The sequence below is a fragment of the Meleagris gallopavo genome, chromosome 8 (genome assembly GCF_905368555.1).
Source record: "Meleagris gallopavo chromosome 8, MGAL_WU_HG_1.1, whole genome shotgun sequence".
NCBI classification, from domain to species: Eukaryota; Metazoa; Chordata; class Aves; order Galliformes; family Phasianidae; genus Meleagris; species Meleagris gallopavo.
The window spans coordinates 25,935,417-25,950,075 of NC_139411.1; the positions used below are offsets into that span (position 1 = coordinate 25,935,417).

Sequence of the window (14,659 nt, forward strand, 5' to 3'; positions counted from 1 at the left end):
GCTATAACAATTATTGCACCTTAAATGTAGCTTTCTTGCAGTCCTAAGCACCTGTGAAAATGATTCCATTGTTCTAGAACACACCATGAGCTCACACCCCCACCTGCTGCCAGTTAGATTTCAGATTAAGCCTCAAGTCCATCACCTGCGAGAGCAGATCTTTTTCTTTTTGGTATCCACCAAGAAATTGTCATTCTTATTTATGAGTTTATCTATATAGTAAAAAATAGCTCAAGTTTTTTTTAATATTATCATATTGAATCTGATTGTTTTTAGGGCCAATCTCCATGTTTTATGTAAATAAGAACATTCTGTAGGAAACAAAGAAAAACTCCCAAAATTTTGTTACTAATCTTTTCTCAACTGGGATCTCCCCTCCCACTCTCCTTTTCATTTAGCTTCCCCTTTAGTTTTTCCTCATGCTTTCTTCTAGAGAAACCTTCCTCTAGCTCTTCATTTCACCTTCACGTGTTTTTTCCTTATGATTATTTAACAGAGTATTTAAATATTTCATCCTTTGTCTTATAGTCAGAATAAATTGTTTCACATTCCACATTGAACATTTTCTTTGATTAATTAAAACACACGTGCAGGAAGTTATACAGTAATTTTATAGCTATTTTCTACTAAATGGCATTTTGTGTCCTGGATATTATCTGGCAAATGTGCAGTTCATTTAAGAACTACGAAACAAAGTTGAAAATTAATATAAAATGGTTAAAGTTGTAGCAGTGCCATCATTCAGAAGAACATTTGTGACACACTACGCGTTACTCAAAGAGCATGGCTTTTTTTCAGTTTGTTATTGCTGCTGCAGAATTTAAATACAGAGCATTGCTTTGATGATATGACAGAAATGCATTAGGATGCCTACATGTTGCCTAAGTGGATGTAGATAATTCAACATAATTTAACAATAATTTAACAATCAACAGAGAAAACTGAATGCAGAGCAGGCCCTGGTGTGTTGCTACTCCAGGTGCAGCACATCCACCCATAAACAACAGCCATTGGTGTAGTGGTGAACCGGCAGCACATGAAGCACAGCTGAAGACTCCAATCCCTCAGGCTGAGTCTGTTTTTAGGAGAAACATATTATAAAGCAGAGGAATATCATATTTCACACACTGATGATAGTGATCATTTTGCTCCATGTAGGCAAACAAATGTCTTCTTGTTGTTGGACGTGGACAGGTCCCATATCCATCACTTCTAAGCTGGAATTCTACAATGCCATCACCTATGGTGTTTTAAACATGACACTGCAATGAAAACAATTCCCTGTACATGCTTCACTTCCTGTTTCCTTGCCTTAGAAAGGAACTAGTTTCAGTGAATGTGTAACGCACCCTCTGTCTAGCCCTGATCTCCTCAGGTCTGAGCAAAGTCCCAACTGCCCCTGTGGTTCACAGACCAACTTTCTAGCTCCAGCCTTCCTCCAGAGCTGTTCATTCTATTCTGGGCACTGCCAGCATTCTCATCTGCCTTGAAACTCACTTTTGGATAAGGAAAGCTGAAGAACGTACAAAACCAACCACAGAACCTGGTTTTGGTTATAGAGACCATACAACATGTGTAATCAATGAATGTTCAGATGTCATAATTATGAAATATACCAGAGAGCTTGGCTGAGCAGTTGTCATACCAAAAGAGAATAGATAGAATGCTTACCCGTATACTGGGCTCGCTATGGAACTCCAGAGCAGAGGATCTCCAGAAGAGATCTTTTCCCACTGGTAGTCAGCTCTTAAATGGGTCTAGGAGAGGTGGAGCCAGGCCAGAATTAATTGCTTTCACCTGTGCTCCCATGGCTGACTCATTGCTCACCTCAGGTGATCAATCAGAGGTTCAGGCTGTGATTCAGCAGTTCCCATACAAAACTTTAAAACTCCAAGGCTGGCCCCATTTGGGCAAACAGAAAGGAGCAGAAACAACCAGTAGGTGAAGAGTGGATTAAGTCAGAGACCCAGTTATCAAGAGATATTGTGTCCAAGTAGACTCTGACCACATGCACAGATTTCCAGCTAACCTATTCCAGATGTTTTGAATAAGAATATGATAAATTCATTGCACGTGGAATTTCATGTATAACCACAACAGTTACAGTCTTGTTTGTTTGTTTCTTAATTTCTTTGGTGGCACCTGTTGCAACTGCTATTAAGAAAACAACAGGATCAATTCAATGTTTTAATGAGCAAAGGAATTAATTTTGAAACAAATCACCCTAATTTTCATAAGGCCCAAAGATGCAAATGAACCTGTGACAGAGATTTAGTGTGAGTTCCCATTAAAGTATTAAGTCATATGTAGGAATCTACTGTAATTAAAGACAAAGATTATCTTTCTCTGCTATGAAATGATAATAAATAGCCTGCGGCGACCAACTTACACAGCTTAACCTTCTTATACCTATAATTTTCCCCTTATAAAATATATGAGAGAAAACTCAGAGCCACTTCCAACAGCTGCAGCTGGCGGACAAGCAAACTTGTGTTTCTCCACTGCTAACACAGGGGCCATCACCTGAGACTGAGGAGCAGATTTGCAACATTGCAGGAAAGCTGCACAAGTAACACTCTGGCACTGAGCAAAAAGATATGTTGCATTAATTCTGCCATGGAAGAGCAGAACTTTTGGTGCGTGGTATATCTCTAACAATGAGATAAAATTTCAGTGAGGTGAGGAAGAAAAAGCAAGTACACTTCCATCCCTCTAATCCTGCTTAAAGTTATTTCGTTTTGTCCCTATTCTAGAAATACCACCTTTAATTTTATGATCTCAGCAGCTACTGGAAATCTCCCCCAAATACATGAGCACTTGCTGGGATAATTTTTTGTCATGTTTTATTTTTTTCATATGTATTAGTAGATAATTATCTTCTGTGCCAGATTAGATGATCCAGCTAATCGCTCACAAAAGCAGAGAGTCTTCATCTCTCATCATTAGCAGTCAGTTAGTTCACCAGCTGACTGAATTATTGCTCATAAGTACTTTTGGATTGATTAGCTCTTGCAGGATATTTTGAGCTGTTTGAATCAATGTGCATTAATTTTAGCTTCTTAAAATGTAAAACATCAGAGTATTGGGCACACACAGAAATGCTCTATTCTATCATCTTTTGTTCTCTTTTACACGGTTACTTCTGATGCCTCGCTGGAGTGAAAAGCCTGTTCCAAAGTATCTAAGTCCAAATATATGGGTAATTAAGGCACAGTTAGATCATTAACATCTCTGAAGTTTTCTCACAGAACTGGAAGGTAAATCCAAATTATTCCAGCTTTCTTTCCCCTATTTTACATGGTTTCTATCAAACAAAAACTTATTTATTTTGTTTTGTGCAAGACAATCTTTGCTTGGACATGAGAACTTTTTACTAAATTAATTTAAAAAGAGACAAACCTACATTTTCCAAATGAAGACTTTGCAAAACAGAGGAGCATGTGTTCTTGTATCTCGCCAATGGCAGGCATATTGCAGCAGATATCAAGTTAGGTGGAACTGGTGATAGTCTTGATGGTGGGTAGGCTTTGCAGAGGGAGCTGTATAGGCTGGATTGATGGGCCATGTCCAACCACATGGCATTCATCAAAGCTCAGTGCTGGGTTCTGTACTTGGGTCACAACAACTACACTTGGGCTTGGGGTAGAGTAGTTGGAAAGTACCCAAAGAAAAAGGCCCTGGGAATGTTGGTCTACAAGTTGGTTGAACTTGAGCCAGCTCTGTGCCCAGGTGGCCAAGTTGGTTAATGGTATCCCAGCTTGCCTCAGAAACCATGCGGCCGACAGGATAGGTGATTGTCCCTATGTACTTGGCACTGATGAGACTGCACTTCAAATGCTTTGCACAGTTTTGGGTTCCTCACCACAAGGTCATTGAGTTGCTCCAGCATGCGTGCAGATCAGAGCAATGAAACTGGTGAGGAGACTAGAAGACAAGTTATGAGGAACAACTTAAGGAATTGAGGTTATTCAGTCTGGAGAAAAGGAGGCTGAGGGGAGACCTCATCACTCTCTGTCACCAACTACATGAAAAGAGGTTTCAGTGAGCAGGATGTTGGTTTCTTTTCTTAGATAGGATGCAAGGAAATGGACTCAAGTTGAACTAGGGAAAGTTTAGATTGGACATTAGAAATAATTTCTTGATGGAGAGGGTGGTCAAGCACTGGAATAGGCGGCCCAGGGAAGTGGTGGAGTCCATCTCTGGAGGTATGCAAGAGACATGTGGACATAGCACTGAGGGAGGTGGTTTAGCAGTGGGACACAGTAGGTTAAACTCATGGTTAGATTTGAAGATCTCGAAGGTCTTTTCCAGCACGGATGATTCTATAATCCTATGATTCTATATACAGATATTTCATCAAAGCTGGTAGACCTGTATGGGTCAGGGGTTGGAGGATACAGTAACTGTTCTCCACTCTTTGCCAGTGACTTTCCGGGCATCCTCAGGCCTCTCTTGTCTCTAAAATTACTGATTTCATTTACTCTACCTTATCACATGAAAACAAAACTATTTAACAATATATTACAAGGAACTGACATCTCAAAGAACGTTTTGCAAACCTAGACAAAAAGATGCAAAATAAATATCAAATATTATTATTTCATGAACTATTTCCTATGGAATGAGGAAATACTCAGATTGTAGGGATCAAAAAATTCACTAAGCCTATTTAGGGCCTGCCATCAGTAGCATGATTCTTTTAAGGGCTGTTGTATTTTTTTTTCTGAGCCTTTTAACAACAGTCTAGATTTTCTAGAAGTAGCAAAAAGAAACAATTCTATTTTTAAAACCTCAAATGACAGAAGATCAACATGAAATCTACAGAAATACAATTGTAATATTAGATTTTTTCAAGAATGAATTCAAAATTCATCCTTCTGACCAGCTATTAAAGAAATGCATTTCAGTGTTGGAGATGAAACCTTATTAATTTTTCCCAAGATTTATTCTATTTCCATCACACTACAATGAGTGTCTCTGAACATCTCACTTTTTTTTCAGCAGCTTCCAACAGTGGAAACTGACAAGATACAATCTGAGTCATATTTTTGAAGCACACCTCATAAACGAACACGCAGTACTGCCACATTGGATGTAACAAGCTGAAGTAGTTAATTTTAGCCTTCACTGAGGGCATTCAAGCAGATTTGACAAAAGCTACAAGAAAACTGCAACAAGGTATCCAAATATTCCCATTCTCAATTCTCATTCCAAACTTCACCTGAAATGTTGCTTTAATAATCACCCCGGTGCCTCATGGCAGTAATACCCAGTAATGCCTCTAGTATTAGCTGGACACTCCTAGAAAGAAGCATTCTTTGCAATGTGTTAAGCACTATCGGGGAGACAAGGTGGCCCCGCAGTGAATAGGGTATCTAAGCACTGCCAAAGTTAAAAGATATAGTGCTTGAACAAATTTACCCAGCATGTAGCCAAACGGGTGTTTAATTTAAGACATGTAACCTGGAGCAGATGGTGGGTGGGAAACACGCCACTGAAATACAATTGTCTAATGAATTAATTAAAAACTTCATTAGCAGATGAAATTGAAGACTTGTAAGTGCCACAGTGGCTCAGTAGTTATGAAAACAAACATTTCTTTCTTCTTGCTGGCTGCTGGTATTCTCAAGTCCCAGAAGGTCCTGCCAGTGCTCACTCCTGGGGACTTGCGATAAACGTCAGTAGTTTAAATATTAGTCAAATGGGATGTTCAAAACCACATAAGGGATTTGCACGTCCAAATTCCATTAATTTTAGAAGAAACTGAATGCTCCAAAACCTTAGAGACCATCAAGCATTTTACTCTTATTTCCATGCCCATGATTTCCTTTCATTTAAGGGTTTTGATGAGAAATGACAGCGGAAAAACACTGATTTATACAGCTACTGCTGGAGAGAACTTATCACTACAAGCAACAAGACATGACATTTCTTTGTGCTTTCTAGTTACTACTGGATGCTGTTTGTAAAAGTGATTTTTCAGAGACCTCTTGGATCTCTGTTGCAGGTGACACATGTAAGGAGGGATGATAAAGGATACATGTGAAATATGCTATAAGAAGCTACGAGATAAAAGTTTCAGAGCTCTTGCCTATGGCAAGTAGAAGAATCACATGGCCAAAGTTTAGTGATTCTCAAATACAGCAGTTTATCATTTTTGGATATTTTGTCTCTGCTTGTTTCCCCCAAGGCAGAGCGCTATTAGAAATGAAGCAGTTTACAGTACAAAGCCCACACAACTATTTGTGTTACAGATGGTCCAAGACATCTCTACCTTCAGATGTTTATCCTAATGATTGAGAAGCAGGGGTGTTCAAACTTCAGATTTTCTTTCAGCATATTCTTGAGATGGGGATTTTTCAGGCCAGCAAAACTTGTTACTGAGCTGCCAAGTTGATCCTAAGAGACTGCAGTAATTCACTAGAACCACTGTACTTTTGTCAGTCCCACAGCAGATTTAAAGTGATAGTTCCCACATAATATGTGTATTTTCAATGTGTCCCAAGGCCTTGCACACTGAAGAAGCTCATGGGGCGGGGTGGCTCTCCACATTGCAGGTCTACATGAAGCCCACTGCTTTGCTCAGTAGAGCTGCATGTCCCCTCCAACCCTGCGGTCATCCTGCAGGTAGTGATATTTCAGGGTCAGACCTCACTGAAGCCTCATTGGAAGACCCAGCCCTCACGGGTTTCAGTTAGATGCTTTCAATATGCCACAGATGAGCAAATCTGAGATGCATCTGAGACGTTAATTGACCTTAGCAAACTGGTATTGTAAAGTCTCTGAAAGAATATCCTCACCTCCTGCCCTCTTTCTTGTCCGAGTGCCAATAACTCTGCTCACACATCTTTCCTCTCTTGGGGTCATTTCATATAGCACTTTCAGATGATTCCCTATACAAGCAATATTGTGAGAAAAAACAGAAACCTCTTTTCTTTATGAAATTTCTAAACAGCACTATATTACAGAACAAATAGTAGTAAGATATCTGTCTTTCTACCACACAAGCTCCCTTGCAAGAGGAAGGATTTGAGATACCTCCAATGTCCTGGACCATCTGCAGAGTTTCCCACATGCACAAGCCCAGGAGGTGATCCACATACCTGCTGAACAAGCGAGGAGAAAAGAACATTCTAGGTCCTTAGGACAGCATGATTTTCAGCAGGGTGGTGCAGTCATGGCATGTTATCCAGCAGTGCTGCAGCCCCAACACTGTGCAGAGTCTGTCCCAGGAGCTTTGGTTCATGGTCTGTTATTGTAAAGCAGTGCAGGGATTCCTGCAGCCTTTTAGTCTGATGAAGTGCATCACGAGTTTCTGAGAAGAATCAAATGATAAGAGAACAACATATTTCTGAATTTAAGCTCTGATTTTAGAAAGAACTCTCAATTCCTTCCTAAATCTGTCTTGAAGTAATGCTGCTTTAGGAAATAAAAAGTCTTACAAGGTATCACCGAGGGTTACGAGACCACAATGCAGCCTACAGAAGGGGATTAGGAGAAACTGCTTGCTCCTGCACATGTAAAATCATTGCATGCAGGGCACATCCACACTGCCCAAATCTCATTGTGGAGCGAGAGCTGGTTCCTACAATGCCTCCTTTGACTGAGTCTCACTTCCTATTGTTACTTAAACCCTTTCCTACTACAGAAATAAAGGATAACATCAGCATTTGCTTAAAAAAATACTCCCAAAGCTATCTGGGACTGTGTGATCCTGTGGGCCCCCACACTGATAAGCACTCTGTGAGAAGATATACCAGAGACTACACACTTCACCTGAGCTGTACAGACTACCAGACTGTTTCATGCTCTTTCATATATAAAGATCTAATCCAAAGGAGAAGCTGCAAAGCAAGAATAGCAATGTAAGGGCAGTTAAAAGAGAAAAGAGGAAGGCACAGTGCCGTAGATAAAAAATATCATTGCATATGGAAAGGGCAATAGTGCACTCCTGCATACATCCTTATGAAAGGAAGGAGATAATTGAGTTAAAGTGAATTGGGAACCCATTGCAAGCTGGCCAGAGGAAGTGCATGCCAGTATGCGGGAGAAGCAATTCATGCAAATGCTAACGAGCCTTTAAAACTCTTTGCCTCACTGTATCATTTGGTGCCATGGCACGGAGGAATACAGATCATGAAATAAAAGTTCTCCTACATTTCAGTTGGTGTTCCCAGCCACGAACTTGGAGACTGAAAATAAGTTACCTCATGGCGGGGCTTCTTGGGCTGGTGTGGTAGCACGTGGCCCCAGCAGCTGTCAGACAGGATAGCACACACCAGGTTTACCTCCAGCAGGACAAATCCTCCATTTCTGTAATTCACAGAAACTGGAGTCCTGCTAAAAGCTGTGCTAATAACCCTACAATAATTGGCTTTGATTCAACTTTTCTGAGCAAACAAAAATATTGGGATCTTGTCTTTCCTGTGGAACCTGATTCCTTTCAACGTTTTGGAGAGGTAAAGAAGGATTAAAGTCCTCCCCAGGGGGATTTTGTAGGTGCTATAACACTGCTGATGTCATTCAAAATCCTTCAGGAAGTATTTACAACAAGAACATGGGAGATGAAAGTAAGAGAAATGCAGGTTATGTGAGAATGCAAGCAGGCTGCAACCCTTCTGAGAGTCTTAAGACCGTGCTGTTTATCTGAGTCAAGAATCAATTTCCAAAGCAGCAGAAACAGCAAGCTTTAACTTGTGATAAGCAGAAATAAAGCTATAAAGAAACTATGATGACAGGTTTATAATTTGCTATATTAGAAATGCAGTAATAAATGTTTTAAAAAACTGCTTAATAAAGTTTTGTTGTGGATATTCGATTGAAGTAATCCAAGAGCTGAAGCAGAACCCAACATACTCTTACGAATCCATAAAATGCTTCAAAGGATCTCATGAGCAAAACCCTAGAAAACAAATTTGAAGTCTGAAGCATTTATTTTACAGTTCATATACTAAGGCAGAACTGAGGTTTTGTAATGGCAATGCTGACACATCATTAACTACAGGGGCAGCTGGGCATTTTAAAAACAAAAAGAAGGAAAAAATGAAAAGAATGCGCTGGCCTGTTATTTTACCTCGAAGCAGAAATCTTAACTCAGGCAAATACAAATAGTCGAAAGCATTGCTCCAAACCTACTTTGTATGACTGAAAACTAATGGTGCTTTTCAAAAATTCCTTCTGCTGAGGACCAATTTATAAACCCAATGAGCCACTCCCAGCGTTGAGACTTACCATCAGTGCTATTTGTTTCTCCACAATACACTTTTCTTTCCTTGGTGTTTATTTGGTGTTAACTATATGGACTTGCTGTACAACAAACACAAAGACAACAAAAAAACTTGCCAAGACACACAGAACTAACAGAGAATGAAAGCAAAGTTTACCTAATAATTAACTATGTTTTCACTTACCTAGTCAAGTACCAATAGTTTTCCTGCACTCAGGTTGCATACAGGAAAACAACTATGAAATACGTTGTAGATATCTGAATATGTAATTGAAATACATTAAAATATGTCAATTCTCTTATTTTATAAAGCAATCATTGATTGGGTCATCAAGCCAAGAATAAACAAAATCATTGAACCAGGACCAGAAACAAATTCTTCCTCCATCGATTTTCATGCAGTGTACCTTGCATGAGCTAATTACAGACTACTTTCAGGCATGCTGTAACTGCTTCAACTTTGCATATTTGACCTATGTATATACTAATATGTTTTAAATTAACTGGCATTTCCATGCAAAGCCCGTGCAATTTTTTACAAGGGCTCCTCAAAGGAAGTCATGCAAGAAACAAAGCCAGCAAACTCACAGCAGATTAAAGCTCAGTTCCTGAAGTTTGTTCCAGTTTCCAACATGTAAATGAGAAAAGTGGAAGTTGGGAGGAAAAAAAAAAAAAAAAAAAAAGCATTATTTAGGTTGGGAGCTGGTGGTGACCTCCAACACGACTCCTCCTTACCTCAAAGCAGAGCAGACTTAAGACAGATTTCTCAGCCTCTTTTTGCAGTCTGGCATTTGACCTCCGAGAACAATGGTACAGCAGCCTAAACCCTTGCTTCAGTGTTTCACTGATCTGTCGCCTTTTTTCCTAGTATTCCATTGTTGCAGCACCTGACCATTGCCTCTTAAGCAGTGTACCTCCCTTGAAGTAGCCAAAGAAGAAAACGCACAGAGGATGTAAATTGGGCACATTATTCCAGTTGTGGGCTCCTGAATGTCCAGCAGAGGGGAATAATCACCTGCACTCCTGCTAACTCGGCTTCCCATGTGTTAACCTAGTCCCTTGTAAATTTCTGCATAAGGCTAGTTAGTGACACTGAGAAATAAAGCATGTTTCTACCACATTCTCTGTACCAGCTGAAATTTTACAACATTTCGTATGTGCCTCGTGTATCCACTATATCTCAAAAATGACTGAAATTTCAAACACAAACAAGTTTTGTTCTGTACTTTAATTTCCTCCTGGTCTGCAGTCATCTTACTAGAAATCATTGATAAAGGTAGATTTAGAAGACACATCTGCAGAAGTCCACCTGGAGAAACAATTAATCTAGTGCCTTCCCAGATATTTGGAAGAGAAAATGTGAATAATGAGTAGGAGATGAGAAATTTCAGTAAACGACTGATACCTCTGCGATTACTAAAAGTCTTCACTCCGAGTTACAATTAAATTAACTGAAGTCCAAACCCAAACTCTTCTACTGGATGTGTTATGCATTTTATCTAGTGCCTGATACGTATTTCGCAGGCAGTTTGCCCTTAGCTTGTCTCTTTTAGTGAGCTTCTGCAGTTTCAAGGACTGGGAATATCCTTGCCAATCCTTCCCAAACAGCAATATCCTCTCTCTATATATAGCTGTGGCAGCCCTTTTGCTGCCTAAAGATAGCCTGGCTTCACCATCCTGCACACAGTCCCACACTGCTCCATGGGGATCTCTTACTCACCGTGCTCCTCCATCTTTCATTTCCAGCAGCTCCTTGTGTCAGCATCGCTCAGCATGCAATGGAGTCTTAGGTCTGGGAAAGAGAAGAGAGAAAAGAATGAGCTTTTTCCCTTTAGGTTGCTTCCTTTCTGAAATCCTAAACATAAATAAAGTTTACCCATGAAGGCAAGATAATCTCACAAAGCAAAAAAGAGAGAAGGAAGAAGCATATGGGAAGAGAGGACTTCATGCAGTCCTTCCTGATCCAGTCCTACTTTTTTGTGAGGATGAAGCGATACTGGGTGGTGAGGTCTTGGCACAGGCTGCCCAGAGGAGTTGTGGGTTCTACATCCCTAGAGGTGCCCAAGGCCAGGCTAGATTGGACCATGGGCAGCTGAGTTGGCGGGTGGCACCCAGACCAGGGAAGGCAATTGGAACTAGATAATCTTAACAGGTCCCTTCCAACTCAAGCCATTCTATGATTCAATTATAAAGACAAGCCACTCATTTTTTTTCCTCCAGCCCAGAAGTTTCAGGTGGGTGTTATGTTTTTGTTCACTGAGCTGTTGTCATTTCAAATTGTTAGCAGCTTCTGGATCCTCTCATCTGATGGATGAGGCAATTCTGTCTTTACGTAATTCAGAGAAGCCACATGAGGCTTAATTAATATTTATAAAGCAGTTAGGATGCTCAGTTGAAAAGGATGATGATGTAAAAGCTTTACAAAAACACTCACAATTTTTCAAGTTCTCCATAGATGCAAGTAAATTTATTTTCCCCCTTTGTTTTCCTACAGCAATTCTGTCCCCTATGGGCTGTGTGGAGATAATCAGTGCCTAGAAGCCAATAATACAAGGAATTTAAGAAGAGAGAATAAACTATTTATACTTGGATGGTAATCCACGATCACAAAACCAATTAAACATTATTTCCTGTAAATTAGTGTCCTGTCTTCTCCAACCAGCACCTCATCATACATCTTCCCACACCTCCGGTCACCTGGTGTGTGCTGCTCAGCCACAGAACTTGAAGCAGCCAGCAGGTCAAACCACACAGCAATGATAATACATCTCATTGTTACATCTGCATGTACCCTGGCTTGTGCAAGTAGGTTGAAAATGCCTGGAAAAGAAGACAGACATCCCAGCTGCCTGAAAAGCTGCCAAGCACAAACCCAAGCAGAGCAGAGCAGAGCAGACTGGGGCTCTTGAGGCCTCTTAGTGATGTCTGGCTTCTACCTATGCTTTGTTCTTGCTAACAGCTGCTGATGCCAGCGAAGAAATCAAAAACTGTTTAACTGAGGCTGGAGGAAGCTGGAAACCTTCCCACCCTGCTGCAGAACAGTACCGAAAAGATGCAGTAGGCATCACAGTGAGAAGGGAGGCACCGGGTTGGAAGGGATGTGTTACAGCTGGCAAACAAAAGCACCAGTTAGAGGAACATCATCACCCATAGGAAAACACGCACGATCATTTTTTTCAGGTCTCATCTACCACGCAGCAAAATTATAGAGAAAGAAGTTGTTTGTGTGCGTGTGTATCTCTGCTCAACCATACCAGCAGGAAATGCCTGACAAAGCGGGCTCAGGGCGAGCCGCGTGGGGATGGAGGGCTGATGCAGGGCAGCGTGAGCAACGAGGCTGCCCTCCAGTGGCCGCATTGCTATATTTTATATTAGGGGCTGGGTTCTCCGATGTGGAAAAAATCCTTTCCGACTTCGGCTTGTGTCAGTAGCTTCTCCTCTCACCCACGGCTTATGGGTCCTCTCCTTGCTGCTTGCTGTTCCCCACCCCTTCCAAATTCCCTGCCTGGGGGCTGCCCAAATCACCACAGAGACGTGAAGGCTTCTGGGAGTCCCTTGCCAGGACAATGCAAGCGAGCAGGGGCAGAGAAGGCCAGTATTTGTCAGCAACAGGGCTGACGTCTTATAAAACACACATGAATTTCACCTCCTGTGTCTGGACATCAGTACATAGAATCACCTGGTACTCACATTCAGTCAAGGCCTTGGAGGTGCCCTCCAGCTTCAGGAGAAGGATTCCATCTCTTGATGAGGTGAGCTGATCCAGCAGGCTCTCCCAAACACTCCAGGACAGTTCTCCTTTCCAACTACTTGCAGAAGGCCCAGTTCTGCCTGCAGCTGTATGGGATGAGGCACTCTGATGAGAGTCTACATCCCAGAAGTCAGATCTGGGATACTTTCAAAGTGATGTATGCTCAGGCCTGGACCTCGAGTGATGGCTTTGTTTCTTCAAAAAGCCTGTTGGAAGGTTGCAGGTGGATGAGGAGTGAAGAACTCTCTCCTAATGCTAATTCTCTCCTGAAGCACCAGGAACACCACTTCAAGAACTTGTTAGTGTCAGATGCTGAAGACAGACCGACTTCTGCGATTATAAAAATTATCACGTCGACAGATGAAATCAGCTCCAAACTATGTTTTCCACGTTTTTCCATGGAAATATTGCATTTGGCTGCCGAGGAAATTATGTTTTGTTTCTAATGGAGAGCTTGAGGGCTGAGGTATGGCAGTGGTGGTGTCCAGGCCCTCCCCCAGGAAGCGTAGCTGTTGATGAAGCTCCATCACCATCTGCTGGACATTCTGAGGATGGAGCTGCCCTCATCCCTGTTTACTACCTGAGTGCCAAAATCCACCCCTAAATTTTAATTTCCTTTAGGAAAGATAAAAATGCTGGGGGCTGGAGGGGGAGGTTAAGCTCCTTAACTTCTTGTTTTCCAGACAGAGGGAATTTTTCTACCTATGGGCAGAAGCAGTAGCTGTGCAACTCCTTTGAAAAGTGTGGTTTTAATTTCATTTTATTGTAGCCCAGGCACATCTGAGAGAGAATTCTTACCTCATAAAGTACAGCCTGAATGCAAAAAGCAGCAAACAAGGGGAAGAGATATTTTCTTAGGCAACTTAAACAAGCAAACAAACCTAACGGTCCCAAAAATCTGGTTTGAATTTTGAATGGTCCTGTGTGGAGAGATGAATTGTATTCTAAGATCCTTGTGCGTCCCCTCCAACCCTTTGATTCTATAAAATCACACCCCAAAACTTCTCTATTGTGGTGCCAGGTACCCAGTTGTCACCAGGAGCTCCCACATACCCAGGACTTACTGTCCCAAAGCCAATTTCCAGCTTACCCTGAGTTTACAGCAGGCCATGAGGATATTGCAATAGCAATGTCTCAAGACTGCTGCATCATTTAGATCTGACTCCTTAAGAAGCAAGGCTTTAATATGAGATAAGGGAGTTTCAGACAGCCTTGCTCAGACTGATTTTTTAATGATTGAAAATTACAGACAAGCTGCTCCAAGTCCTTATCAGGCATTTCGCTTTGAATTATTAATAATCAATTCACACTTAATTTACTTATTTCAGAAAATGAAGTACACGTATCATGGGTTCCAACATTTTTCATTTTTACTGCGTTCTGTATCAACAATGGGATAACTTTATATAAACCAATTATAAGACAAAAAACACAAACAACTTCCTGTGCTGCATTCTCTCTCCTAAGTTTCTGGAGTATAACCACAAACAGCAGCTTTAATATCGCAATGCTTCCCTGCTTCAGATTTCCTTAAATTACAACTTAGGTTAATGATTAGTACAGAGATATAATTCTCCTAATACGTAAAAGAGTTCTCCCAGATTCTTCTATTCTGGTTAGAAGGGACAGAATAAGCAGTTGTTGAAGAAAGAATGAAAGCAGGGCTTGTGTTTAGGGTTGGC

General features: G+C 41.1%; 1 long non-coding RNA gene across 1 annotated transcript in view; it reads right to left on the reverse strand.

Annotated features, from left to right (window-relative positions):
- LOC109368854 (uncharacterized) overlaps nt 1-13,444 on the reverse strand; it is a 225,057-nt gene extending 211,613 nt beyond the window's left edge. Inside the window, exons 1-3 of the long non-coding RNA XR_014884714.1 lie at nt 12,917-13,444; nt 10,947-11,018; nt 7,104-7,315 (exon numbers count right to left, since the gene is read on the reverse strand). This is a non-coding gene — a long non-coding RNA (uncharacterized LOC109368854). The remainder of the gene's footprint in view (nt 1-7,103; nt 7,316-10,946; nt 11,019-12,916) is intronic.
- Between the last annotated feature and the right edge of the window lie 1,215 nt (nt 13,445-14,659).